Source organism: Hibiscus syriacus, unplaced genomic scaffold (genome assembly GCF_006381635.1).
Source record: "Hibiscus syriacus cultivar Baekdansim isolate YM2019G1 unplaced genomic scaffold, ASM638163v2 tig00000541_pilon, whole genome shotgun sequence".
NCBI classification, from domain to species: domain Eukaryota; kingdom Viridiplantae; phylum Streptophyta; class Magnoliopsida; order Malvales; family Malvaceae; genus Hibiscus; species Hibiscus syriacus.
Genome location: NW_024061798.1, coordinates 424314 through 439312, shown reverse-complemented (window position 1 = coordinate 439312; position 14999 = coordinate 424314). Strand labels below are relative to the sequence as shown.

Genomic DNA, 14999 nt, shown 5'->3' with positions numbered 1-14999 from the left:
GTACAACTTTAAAGGAATTATATCAACTTCCTCCTGGGCATCGTGTCAAAGTTTCAAGAAACGATGTTGGTCAACCTATTGGCCCAGAAGCACGTCTTCTAGCAGGTTACTTAGGCATAGTTAGACGTAATGTGAATTTGTTACCGATCAATTATGAGTCATGGCACGAAATGCCTAATAGTAACAAAAATCAGGCGTTGGATTTTGTTAAGGTAATAATGTCATCATTAGTATATACTCTATAGAAATTCAATACTAATGTATTCTTACGGTGCACACTTATTTGTTGTATATGAGAAATTTTCTTTAGAGGTCTCTGATGATTATGTGAAGCAAACATTAGTGAAGAGATGGAGGGACCACAAGAGCTCCTTAAAGAAGAAATACTTTAAGAATGATCTCAGCCTAGAAGAAAAGCTGCAAACAGTCCCACCTAGAATGCTCAGGTACCAATGGGAAGATGCAGTCAGATTTTGGAGTTCACAAAAAGGACAGGTATGATGTATTTTTCATTAATAATTGTAACGAATTATAAATCATCATTAAAAGTGTTTGTTTGACATTGTAGGACCGAGAGCATGTTGGTGTTGCTAGCAGGCAATAACAAAAGTTAACGCAAACGGCTGGATCGAAGAGCTTTGCTTGTATAGCTAATGAGGAGGTATTATCGATTATTGACATTGTTTTTTGTATTCCATGTACATACTAACTAATAGTAATTATATTATGGTGCATTGTAGGAAAATACATCTGGTTCTAAAGTTGGTCGAATCCAACTATTCGACATGACACATACGAAGAAGGATGGCACTCTTATGACTGCTGAAGCTGCAGAAATTATGGTACGTTTATTGGGTAGATGTTTTAAATTTACCTGACTTTATTTATATTTGTATCATGACATTTTTTATTTTAATTATTTATTCACCTTATTATTAGGAAAAATTGAGGGAGAAAAGGGCGGAGTATACTAGTTCGAGTCAAGGTCTTGTTAATGATGATGACATTGAAAACCGAGCTATTAATGATGTTTTGGGTCCTGAACGATATGGTAGAGTGTGTTGTCAAGGATCATTTGTTACTCCCACCAAATATTTTGGATTCAGTTCATCACAGTACACGTCATCACAGTCTCAATCTTCCCAATTAGAAGTTAGTCGTTTAAAACAAAAGTTGGCTGATATGGATCAACAAATGGCTAACATGAAAGCGGAAAATGAAGCAAGGGAAGCATCGGCAACACAGAGAGAAGCATCATATCAGCAGAGATGTGAAGAATTTGAAAAACGACTCAATGATATGATGCAGATGATACATAAAACTCAACCATAAAATCCACCATCTTAGTCTAATTTATGTTATCAGCATCTGTTAATGTTACTGAACCGTGTTTAACTGAACTTATATTACGTTAATGAAAACTTGTATTCATTATATTGGATTTGATGTTGCTTGTTATTGATATAGAGTTTGATGTTATGACTGTCATGTTTGTTGGATAATGAAACAGGTTGAAAAAATAGATTTGGGGTAATCGACAATAATTTTTAAATTGGTTAAATTCTGTGTTATTTAGCGGCGTTTGTAACAAAAACGCCGCAATATGCCATACATTTAATGGTGTTTGTATAAAAAAAAGCCGCGAAATATTAACACCTTTTGCGGCATTTGTATCAAGAAACGCTGCTATATACCAACTTTTAGCGGCATTTGTATTCTAAAAATGCCACTATATACCAGACCTATAGCGGCGTTTGTATCTTAAAAATACTGCTATATACCAGACCTATCGCGGCGTTTGAATCCTAAAAACGCCGCTATATACGAGACCTATAGCGGCGTTTGTATCCTAAAAATGCCTCTATATACCAGACCTATCGCGGCATTTGTATCCTAAAAACGTCACTAAATACCAGATCTATTGTGGCATTTTCATTAAAAAAATGCTGCGAAATCTCAACACTTATTGCGGCGTTTGTGATAAAAACGCCGCTAAATATTAATACCTATTGCGGCGTGTTTAAGACAAACACCGCTAAATATCAGTACCTATTGCAACGTTTGTTTAACAAAAGCCGCTATATATCGTTACCTATTGTGGTGTTTTTGGTTAACAAATGCCGTGAACTTTAGCGGCGTTATTTTCAGCGGCGCATTTTGTGGCGTTTTTCATAACGCCTCATGTGTTTTTTGCGGCGCTTAAAAACGCCGCTATAGGTAAAAAACGCCGCAAAAAGCCAGTTTTACTGTAGTGTCCAATAAGAGAATTTGTTTTCACCGAAGGATCACGTTTACCTTTGTAGTAGATATAATTTATTATTTCTGACTCTATGATATTTCGTATTAGTTTAACCCTAAGGATTTTTTAATTGTATCATTCTATATCATATCCTAACTTAAAATTTTAAGCCCTAAATCTTAACCTTAAATCATAACTCTTAATCTTTAAATGCCAATTCTATACCATGAATCCTAACTTAAAATCTTAAACAATAGTAAATATTTTAAACATTGATACAATTGAGCAACTTCGAAAATTAAATTGATACAAAAATATTATAGAAGCAAAAATGATAAATTAAATCATAACTCTCTCAGCTTTGCACACTTATCCAAGTGCATTAAAATATACAAACTTGTTTAGCTAAACCCCACTAATCTTCCCTACAAAAACAAATGATTTGATCCCAAAAAAAAGTCACCCCAAAAGAATGGGTTTTTGTTACTCTTCAAGACCCTTGTTCCTTTTCATTTCATTCCTTGTTTTGTTTCCAATTCTCAAGCTTTCTCCAATGGTGGAATCCGGTTCAGACATCACAGCCCTGGTCTACAAAGGGTGCGCAAAGCAGGCGTTCACAGATCCAGCAGGGTTATCCTCCAGGCTCTATCGGCTTTGTTCCAAACATTGGTTTCACAATCCATGAAACTGAAGTTTTACAAGACAGCGACAGAGACAGCTCAGACCACCATTAATGGTCTGTTCCAATGTAGGGGGGGGACCTAACAGACAACGACTGCTACAACTACGTGAGTCAGCTCCCAACTTTATCCGACAAACTCTGTGGCAAATCTATTGCTTCAAGGATCCAACTTCACGGCTGCTACATGTTGTACGAGGTTGCTGGCTTCCCCCAGATTTCCAGCATGCAAATACTGTTCAAAGCTTGAGGCGACGGCGGTCGCGGCGGCTGAATTGGATTTCAAGAGATAAGGGACACTGCCTTGTCGATTCTGGAGAATGGGGTTATTAGTAACCATGGATTCTTCACCACGAATTACCAATCTATTTACGTTTTGGGACAGTGTGAAGGTGTGTGGGGGATTCGGATTATGGTAATTGTGTTCGAATTGCAGCTCAAAGAGGTCAAGTCGAATGTGGTGATTTGAGTCAGGTCAAATTTATCTTCACAAATGTTTCATTAATTATACATACTCTGTTAGTGGTGTCTCTAAACGATCATCGTCTTCGTTTTCGTAGTCATCGTCATCGTCTTCTATCTTTCATCAGGCCAAGATACAGGAAAACAGTGGCGATAATACTGGGAGGGGCAGCTGGAGTTGGATTTGTTGTTATTTTGTTGATGTTTGCCAGAAATGCCATGAAAAAAATGATGGTATGCCATTTCTTTTTAGGGTAAACTATGCATTTAGTACCTAAACTATCAGCTTTGATTCGTTTTAGTACCTAAACTTTCAATTTTTTTAAAATCATACCTAAAGTTTAGTTTCTATTTCCTTTTTAGTACCAAAACTTAAGTGTTGAAAAATTGAAAGTTTAGGTACAAAAACACGTTTAGTACCTAAATCATACTTAAGTTTTGAAAAAAAATAAAAATTTAGGTACTAAAACAGACCAAAACTAATAGTTTAGGTGCAAATGTGTTAAGTTTTTAACGACGGGTATTAAAGTAAAACAAAAATTAAATGTTAGGTATGATTTAAAAAAAATGAAAGTTTAGGTAATAAAATAGAGCAAAATTGATAGTTTAAACATTAAATACGTAATTTACCCTTCTTTTTAATGATGAAATGTTGATCTGAAAATTTCTCCACTAATGCTTCATGTTGTTGAATTTTCTTTTTCTGGTTGCAGATTCTTGAAGGGTTTTTAGAGTTTTTTTTTTTTATTTGCCTTTAGGGTTCTAAAAGTTTTGTCCTTTTTGAACCGACCCAAGTCGCACACTTGATTTTGGTGAGTGACTCTCCAATGAGGATTTTCAAAGCTCATTTAAAGGTGTAGAGTGTATAGAGTTTTCTCCTCTTTGTTGATTTCATATGATTTTTTTTTTGTTGAATATTTTAGGCAAAATGGTCACTTTTGCTTCTGTAGTAGACCTAATTTATCATTTTCGCCTCTATCGTATTTTAGCATCAATTTAGGTCTCGAAGTTGCTCAATTGCATCATTCTATACCCTACTACTCACTTAAAATCATAAATTAAGGGTTTTAAGTTAGAGTTTAAGGTTTAGAGGTTATAGGGTTATAATTTAGAGTTATCAATTTAGGGTTTTAAGTTAGGGGCATAGTATAGAATGATGCAATTAAACAATTTTGAGGGTTAAATTGATGCGAAAATGATCAATTGGGTCTACTAAAAAGGTAAAATTGACAGTTTTGCCAGTATTTCAACAAGAGTTAGGCATACCATTGAAAATGTAACACAATGTTAAAAGAGTTTCTTTCATTTAACAGTTTTTTCAATATGATTGGATTTTAAATATAATCAGAATTTTATATAATTACTGTCGACACCGTTTTTTGCCTAGGTGGGGAAAGAACGATATCGACTTGGGGATTTTCTCTTTTAAAAGATTTTTTGAAAGGTGAGGAGTCAGCACTAATCATTTAAGGTGCGATTGGGACACCGTGAAAACCGGGTGATTTTAATAAAATATTTTATTTTTATCAAAATATTGAGTTTTGAGGTCTACAAAAATCAAGAAATCGGGTTCAGGAATCAGTTACGCGTGGGTAAGGATTAGAACCCCCACAAACACCCAAAATTGGTACCTACTTAAAAAAATAAATTAGCTGACCCTATTCCCATATGTAATGGGGTGAGAGGGAGGTAGGGTAGTAGGTTGCCCCCAACGCCAGGTTGAGAGCAGCTTCTGTGGAAGACCTCCGGCAGTCAAAATTATGAATTGCCCACTGTGGGACTCGATCCCACGACCACAAGGTTAAGAGCCTTGCGCTCTACCAACTTGATTACCCTATATTTAAAATCAAAAATTTTGAGTTCAATCTTTATTTAATTTAAAAATCATTACGAATGAGAAGTTGAAAAAGGGTATTCATTTATTAAGACCAATAGCATCCGCCCCCTAGCATAAACACGGGAGATCGGCTATTGTGCCTAATAACGGGGCATTGCCTTAATTTTAAAATCATGATGCAGTTTTGAAAAAGGATGACAACTTATTTCGGGAATTACCAGTAGTCACCCCTGGAGCATGATTGCGGGAGATATACTATTAATTCCTTAATAAGTAAACAGTGCCTTAGAGTTAAAAATAAAATGCGATCAAACAAAATTTTATTTATTCTAATTAAACTAAAAGTAAATTAAGGTTATTTCAAGCTTAAAGTGTCAAATTATGAAAGTTAAAGGACATAAAGGCTCAAACCTATAGTGTAGTTCTAATATTAACCCTATTTTATTTTTAAATTGATTATTGAATTGAATACTCGAGGCGGTCCCTTGAGCATTTACGCGAGGGCCGACTCTGATTATTCCATAAATTAGGGGGACCTAATTTGAAATCAAGCTAAAAGTGGAGGCTCAATTTATCTTATTTAATTATGTCAATGTTAAAGCTCTAATTATGTTTGGGGACTTAATAGTCAAAGGATTAAAACAAAAGCACTACAATTATGAGATCAAAATGTAAGAGTCTAAAACCTAAGGATCTAAGTCTATAATTCTTAAAGTTTAAAGGATTAATCTACAAATCAAAACCCTAATAATTATTAAAAGCAAGGAACTAAATTAAAAAAAAATAAAATTATTCAAAGATTAATAAATTAAGGATTTAAACAATCGACTCGAGTAATCGGGTATTTTTATGCGAAAACTTGAATCGAATTGTTCCCTAATTAAAACTAAGGTGAAATCCTAATTACTAAATCAAATTTTAAGCTTAAAGATCTAATCTAAGAAAAAATTAAAAAAACTAATAAAAAAGCTAGAATAATAAACCCCATTAAAATAAAACTAAATAAGCAAAACAAATATGAATATGTAATGATTAAATTGCAAGGAAAAGAAAATAGCAGTACTTAATTCGAAATAAATTAAAAATGTTCATAGTGGGCAAATTAAAATAATCAGTAATTAAGAATCTAAAATTGAAACAAATAAAAGTAAACCAATGGCCAGAATGTAAAATATACAAAACCTTGAAGGACCAGAGAAAAATCATACCTAAAATTCTTACCAGTTAAAGAACAAATAAAAGGTAAATTTATGTAATTAAGGCACAAATATTTGGGTTAAAATAAACAAACATTAAGGCCAGGACTATAGTGTAAAATACCGCAAATATCAAATGGCATGAATGCAAATAACCCCGAAACATATTACTAAAACATAAAAAAATGGGAAATAGCAAAACAAGGGCATGTAACTTTGAAGTATCATTCAAATGTATCAATCAGTGATCAAACTACAAGAACACCTTAAAACTATGTGGACTAAAAAAATATACCCACAAAATACATATCATACATAAAAAGGGGAAATAACCAAATCAGGAAAATGAAAAAAATGGTAAATATAAAAAATGACCCTCTCATGGGACCGGAATGCAAAACACGGAGACTGTAGAGGAACTTAAGTGTTAAATAACCCCCAAAGTCTTATTCTAAAACACATTTTTACTCATTTTTTATTTCAAGCCTAACACTAAAAAAATCACTTTCTCTCAACTCTCCCTTCTCCCTCTCGACTGAGAACCCCGCTAGAGTCCAGTGCTGCCAATTCAGCTGACACACACGACTGTCGGAGCTCCTCAAACTTAGCCTAAAATGATCTAAACCTCTAAATCTCTCTCCCTAAGCCCTCTATTTGGGGCTAAAAACCTCAAAAACTGCTAAAAAATACCCCTAAAAATGCCTCGACGCTTGGGTTTCTTCTTACTCCGACCACTTTGGTTCAGTCTCTTTTCCACTCCCCAGGTAAACACTCAACCCTATCTTTTTTTTCTCTCTATATACTATAAAATAAACGATATTTATTTTTCTATTTTGTTTTACTTCGAAAGAAAACCAAAAACGAAAATAAATTCTACCTTAAAAATGCCTTGTATTTCTTCTGAAAAACGAGAGGGAAAATGATCCTCTCTTGTTACATTTGGTTCGGGTTTTATAACCCAGAATTACATAGGCCTAGCATAAAATAATCAAAAGAAAAACCTAATCAAATTATGGGTTACTGTTGTAATGATTGGGAGCTTTTAATGCCCCAGATTTTCCCAGGTTTGTTGAAATCTCTGACATCTTTGCTTGACCAAGCTTGATGGTGGATGATCGACGTGGCTGTGATGGTGGCAAAATGCTGGAAACGGTGACGACATAGGCTTGTCATGGTGTCGGAGGCTACTAGTTGTTTAGGGTTAAGGTTATAGTTATGTTGTTTAGGCTAGGTTTGAATCTGGGTCTGGGAAATGGACTCGGGTTTTTGGTTTGTAATTGGGCTTGGGTATTTTGTAAATGGTTTTATTTTGTAAACAAAATGGTGCTCACAACTACCACTCTTTGCTCATTGATGTGAAACAGGAATGAAACAAAGATAATATAGCGTCATTTTTGACTCAATCTCTGCTCATCAAGTTGCAGGTTCTTCTCATCATGATCTTTTCACTGGAAATGTTAATCCCTCAATTGAGCAGTACGGATTCAAAGTGTTGTGTGAATTGAGCAAAGGAAATGTTGATCCCTTAAGCGAGGTGTTATTAATTTGAAGCGTTGTGAATCAAGCAATAGATCGAACAAGTTCTTCTCATTATGAACTTCCCTCAAGCGAGGCGTATAATTTGTTTTAATAAAAACAATCTCAAGTGAGATAAATCTTTTGTTTCTGTATGAACCGTCTTTCAGTTGGGCCCTGGAATTGGGCTTCGACTTGGATTAAATGAATTGGGTTGGAGTCGCCACCGACCATTTTAAAACGAATTTAGGTGGGTCAGACACCATCTTACCTGATCTGCGTCGTACCAGAAACGTGTCAGGTTCGGGAGTCGGTTACGGTCGAGGAAGGATTAGCACCCTTGAACCGCCCTTTCGGTACCAGTTAATTTTTTGGTTGTCTTTAATTGCAAAAATCAAAAATTTAAATTAGAATTTTAAATCATTCGATTCCAATTACTCACCTTTGATTGACTGAAGTTTCTAAATAATAAAAAAAATCGAAAATGTTAGGCAAAAGATAATAAATAAATGTTAAATAAATAAAAAGGAAAAAATAATAGAAAAAAATATAAATATAAATCGAAAGAAAGAAAAAATATTAAATAAGTAAAAATAAAAAGTAAAAAAATATTTAGAAACAAAAGTTAAATAAATGAAAAAAAAACGTTTAATAAAAAATAATAAATAAAAAAGCAAATAACTTATGTAAGTGACTAAAATAAAACAAGCGTAAAATTGGAATTTAGAATTGAAAATAATGAAAACTAGCTTCAATGACTAAAATGTAAATATTACAAGTAACAGGGACCGAGGACATAGTTTACCCGTGCGCGAAAATGCACAGAGAGTCCTCGAGCAAAACGGCTTCGTTTTACCAGCAGTATAAAAGTCTCATATGAGAGGGAAATAGCACCCAACTCTCTCATATTACTCTTCTCATCCTCTCTCTACAAACAGAGAGGAAAATAAACCTCTCGCCTCTCTCTAGCCCTCTCTCACCGGGGGAAGCCGGTCACCCTCCGACCACCGCCTACAGCCGCTGCCAGCCGTAGCTCGCAGCGGCCGAAAAAATCCAACCTGCCTACGTTGCTCACCTCACCACCCCGATACCAAATCCGGAGCTCGTTTCCCTTAATACCCCGCCGATCGGAGTAGATCTAAGCCAAAAGTCTCGGCCTTTTACCTTTACGGCGATCTTTGCACTTCTCAGCGGCTTTTCCGGTCGAGGCCTTGGATTTTGATCTGCTTGTTAGGTTATTTTTGCCTCCTCGTGTTTTGGGTTGATTTGTGCTCGTGTTACGTTGTTTTTTTGGTTAATGTGGCTTTGTTCTTGTGATGGTTCTTGGTTTTTTGTATCTCGTTGATGTGGGTCACTGTTGGTTCTGTATTTTTGTTTGTGGCTCTCGACGATGGTTTGTGGTTTGGCTTTGATGATTCTGTTTGGTTTTCTCGTTATACTTGGTCTTTCAGTGGGTTCTCCGTTTGGGTCTTGTTGATACCCAGTGATGGTTTCTAGTGATCGATGCTTCTTTTCCCCTGTGATGGTTGGCCGTGGGTTTTTATAACCCCCACCGGCTGTTGTGAATCTCGAATATTGTGGAGTGCTCTGTTCGTGGTTGACCGGCCATCCCGGGATGGGTTAGTCCCGGGATAACGGCCAGCCGTTTCGCCCATGACCCTTGGACTCCCGTGCGGCACGGTGACTGAACATGTTTTAGGGTTCCTAAAACCTAAACTCCAACAGGCTGGATCAGGCCTGTCCTGTGGGCTGGAACTGTGACTGTGTTGGACTAAAAAATGGACTCTGGACTTGGACCTGGAAAAGACCAAAAAAATAAATAATAATAAATAATAATAAATATATATATACATAAATATTTTCAAAAACATATAATATATAAATTTTCAAAATGTTTTTTTTTAACTATATAATATACGAATGTTTTCAACATGTTTTCAAAAATATTATATAAGTTTTCAAAAACGTTTTAAAAACTATATAATATATAAATGTTTTCAAAATGTTTTCAAAACTATAATATATATGTTTTCAAAAATGTTTTCAAAAACTATATATATATAATTTTTCAAAATGATTTTAAAAATTATATATTACATATATTTTCTAAAATGTTTTTTTTTAAACTATATATTATATAGTTTTAAAAACTATTAAAAACTATATATTATATACGTAGTTTCAAAATATGTATATATATATATATATATATATATATATGTATGTACATAAAAAGGGAAAAAATATGTCGACGAAAATTAGTGTCTACAGCTGCCCCTCTTTGTCCATTTTCGTGGAATGAAAAATAGGACAAAGATAAAAAGACACAAATTTTCGTTCGGTGGAGTTGAAAAATAACTCCCTGTCGAATTAGGTTGCGGATGACTCCTCCTTCGCAAAGTCGAGTCCATCTTGAAATGATATAGAATTGAAGCCGCATTTTGGGATTTGAATCGGGATACGACTTCTCATTGCCCTTCGGTCTTCTTCTCAGTTTAAAGACCTTGGTTAAAAATCCGACTAGAAAGTAATTCTTTAACTCCACTGTGTGATTGACAGGCCCTCGAGCCGAATGAAATCGAACTCGGAAGGTCTTCGTCGACTGATGGCTTTTCTCGACTTAAGCTATGCTGCCAGAAAACAGTTTTTTGTCACTAAGGCACGGTTAACCCAGGTCTTCTTCTCGACTTGAAAACCCTGATTGCAGCCGGACAGTAGTGTGATTGAGGTGTCATCAAGCTGACTGGAGCCGAACTCGATAATTTTATTAATAGATATCCCTTCTTGCCTTGAGCTATTCTGTAAGCTTAATTTGCCTCTAAGTTGAATATAATCGAACTTGAAGGTCTTTAGCAGATAGCTCTTCTCGACTTAAGCTATGCTACAAATGATGTTCCTTGGAGCTGAGCGTAGTCGAACTCGAAGGTCTTTAATCACAGATAACCCTTCTAGCCTTGAGTTATACTGTAAATGATATGCCCTCGAAGCAGAGTATAATCGAACTCAAGGGTCTTTGGCAGATAGCCCTTCTCGACTTAAGCTATGCTGCAAATGATGTGTCGTTGAGCTGAGCGTAATCAAACTCAAAGGTCTTTTGTTGGCTGATAACCCTTCTAGACTTAAGTTGTGATGCAAATGATATGCTTTGGAGCTGAGCGTAGTCGAACTCGAAAGTATTTGGTTGGCAGATAACCCTTCTTGACTTAAGTTATGCTGCAAATGATGTGCCCTTGAAGCTAAGTGTAATCAAACTCGAGGGTCTTTGGCAGATAGCCCTTCTCGACTTAAGCTATGCTGCAAATGATATGCCTTGGAGCTGAGCGTAGTCGAACTCAAAGGGCTTTTGGCTGGCAGATAACCCTTCTCGACTTAAGTTATGCTGCAAATGATATGCCCTCGAAGCTGAGTGTAATCGAACTCGAGAGTCTTTGGTTGGCAGATAACCCTTCTCGACTTAAGTTATGCTGCAAATGATGTGCCCTCGAAGCTGAGTGTAATCGAACTCGAAGGTCTTTGGCAGATAGCCCTTCTCGACTTAAGCTATGCTGCAAATGATGTGCCTCGGAGCTGAGCGTAGTCGAGCTCAAAGGTCTTTTGTTGGCAGACAACCCTTCTAGACGTAAGTTGTACTGCAAATGATATGCCTTGGAGCTGAGCGTAGTCGAACTCGAAGGTCTTTAGCAGATAGCCCTTCTCGACTTAAGTTATGCTGCAAATGATGTGCCTCGGAGCTGAGCGTAGTCGAACTCAAAGGTCTTTTGTTGGCAGACAACCCTTCTATACTTAAGTTGTACTGCAAATGATATGCGTTGGAGCTGAGCATAGTCAAACTCGAAGGTCTTTGGTTGGCAGATAACCCTTCTCGACTTAAGTTATGCTGCAAATGATGTGCCCTAGAAGCTGAGTGTGATCGAACTCGAAGGTCTTTGGCAGATAGCCCTTCTCGACTTAAGCTATGCTGCAAATGATGTGCCTTGGAGCTGAGCGTAGTCGAACTCGAAGATCTTTTTGTCACAGATAACCCTTCTAGCCATGAGTTATGCTGTAAATGATGTCTTAAAAAATGGCTTCCCTTCACAGGTCTAAGCCGGTCAAAGTTCTTCAGGGGGTTCCTCTGAGCGAGTCTGAACCAAATGAGACGATCTTTGAATGACTTCCCTTTTACGGGAAGCCCACTGATGAATCCTGTCAGCCGGATATCTTCCGTCGTGGAATTGAAATCTGGCTTGAAGACATTAACTTGAAATATGTTGTTCGTTGTTGAGTTGAGCCGAACTGGATTTGTTCTGAACTGGTTCTCGAACCGATCTGAAATTAATTCTGAGATCTGTAGATATGTCAAGTCGGTTGAGGTGAAGCTTCTCACTACTGAGTTAAGAAACCACCATCATTCTTTAAAGGCACTTGCGAATCGAGTATCCTTCATCCTGAAGTCGAAACTGGACTCTGAAAGCTGCAAAAAATCATGTATGCTAAAATGATGAATGTGATGCACCTAAGTATGTCTAAGATGCATGCAACATGAATGAATTATGTGTTATTTTTTGGACGGAGTCTCTTTCTTTGTCTGCCAATCTGGTCTTTGGAATCGATTGTGCCCCATTTGCTTCTCGAGCTTTGGCTTTATAGACCTTTCATATCTGAGATTGTTCTGTTTGAAAACGTTTTTTCCTTTTTCTTGTTTTAGGAGAGAAAATGATAAAAATACTGAAAAATATTGTTCGCAATTGAATCAAATTGTAAACATGAGTTCAAAGTATATCAAAGGAATCAATAGTTATTTTAATGCTTTTAGAGTTATAGCTCTTTGACAAATGTTCGAATGGATGAGTTGTCTTTAGGTTGACCTAAGGTTTCAGCCATAAAAGGGTCATTTTTCGGTTATTGCAACAGGCTTTTATTTGGTTTGGCATTTTAATCGGATGTGGACAAAATGACGCAACTAGCTTAATCAATTACTATACCTTCTATTTCGGTCCTCTGAAATCTTCCATTTGTTCAAGCTTTGTAGACTCCTCTAACAAAGGCAGTGCAAAAAATGTCGGTCTAAAAATGAAATTCTTGAGTGCTCGTGTGTAGTTGACTATAACAGGTGTTCTTTAACTCCCTTAGTCCATCATTATCGAAAATTTCTTGCTCAGATAAATTTGATTTAATTTGTCGTTATCTGGCTAGCTGAATCCATAAAGCCAGGGCGTTTAACCAATTGCTTTAGAGGGACAACTTAACATTATAATCAGTTTTATCAAGTTCACTGAAGGGTTCATCTCATCACAAAGTCTTCGACCGGACAATAGCATTGGAGAAAACACCGAATTGCCAAGTGTTCGAGCAATGTCATGGTTTGAATGTAACCTATTCATAAGGCCAGGGCTTTCAGGTTTCCTCTATAACCAATTGCCTTAGTGGAATAGCTCAGCTTTACAGATTTAATTCCTTAAGATTGTCAAGAAGAACCTGTTATAGTCTAGGTATTGTTGAAAGTCAAAAATTTCATCTTTAGAGTTTAATTTTCAAGCAACTGACCTAAACTAGATTCACTTACTCGACTATTCCATCTATAAAGATAATGATCATCCCTGAACGTCTTAGGCGAAAAGCACAGTAATTTTCATATGCAAATGATGCCCTATGTTGTCTGTACCTTATGAAAGGAAAAGGGTATATTGGTTAATTGCAAGAGCAGGGTATGGTGTTTGAGGGTATATTCTGGATAAGGTCAAAGTCCTTGTTTTAAATCATGTTACTTTGTCAAAGATATGTAACTTTGAACCATTTATAGAGTTTTTTAATTCAAATGATATTCAAAGAAATTCAAGTTTGCAAATGTGATTCATCGCTCGTCATCATTAAAGTAACATAAATTTATTCAAATGTTTTTACAAAAACTTGAAAAAAGTGGGAAAAAAATAAGTTCAAACAGAAGGCCTTGAATGATGAAATGATATTTCTCACTTGGATGCCCCCAAGTTGTTGAAGTCGATCTAATTGTGGTTACGCATCTTTTGTACGACTCTTTTGAATGCGTAACAGTTCTCAATTGTGTGCCCTGGGACACCGCCATGATATTCACAATGTGCATTCTCATCATACCACTTGGGGTATGGGGGCTTCATGGGTTCCACCGGATATGGTGACACTACGTGGGTGTCAAGAAGTGGTTGATAGAGTTCCTTGTATGTCATCAGAATAGGGTCGAAATATTCCCTTTCCTTCCTGGGTTCTCTGGAATCTTGTTTAGAAGTACCTGACGGTACAGCTGTAGTTGATTTTGGTTTAGAGATCATAACACCTTTACTAGCATGATTGATGTTGTTAATCTCTCCATCCCGCTCTCGCATAGGTGGTTTCCTACTGGCCTCCCCATCCTTAATTTTGCCTTGCTTTATGGCCGACTCAATCATTTCTCCAACCATAACCAAGTCTAAAAATCTTCCTGATGTGATCGCAACCAGGTGCCCGAAGTATGGAGCCTTCAGAGTCTGTACGAAGAGCTTTCGGGTTTTCTTTTCATCCAACGGTGGATGAACTTGCACAGCCAAATCACTCTATTTTTGTGCATATTGCCTGAAACTTTCATTATGCTTCTTTTCCATGCTTTGTAGCATAACTCGATCTGGCCTTATGTCATTGACATGCTTGTATTGTTCCAGAAATGACTTGGCCAGGTCCTTCCAGGTCTTGATATTTGATCGGCTTAGCTGGTTGTACCACCGAATGGCTGAGCCCGACAGACTCTCCTGGAAGCAATGGATCAGGAGTTGATCGTTCCCTCCATATCCTGTCATCTTTCGGCAGAACATGGTGATGTGAGCGGATGGAAAACTGTTCCCATCAAACGTCTCAAATTCTGGGGACTTAAATTTCAGAGGAAGAACCAAGTCCGGGACTAGACTAAGTTCCGCTGTATCGATTTCATGGTAGTCATGGTCTCCTTTGACTACCTTCATTTGGTCCTCCAATTGTTTGATTTTTTCCTTCATCTTCCTCGCTTTGTCCTCTTCATCCAAGTCCGGTACATGGTAATAACCCAGATTGTTCTTAGGGTTAAATACAGAGGACGAGGGTTTT

The 14999-nt window shown here is 36.6% G+C and overlaps 1 pseudogene; it reads left to right on the top strand.

The window, feature by feature from the left end:
• Nucleotides 1-2711: 2711 nt before the first annotated feature.
• LOC120208701 lies at nucleotides 2712-9415 on the top strand (annotated as a pseudogene).
• Nucleotides 9416-14999: the final 5584 nt, after the last annotated feature.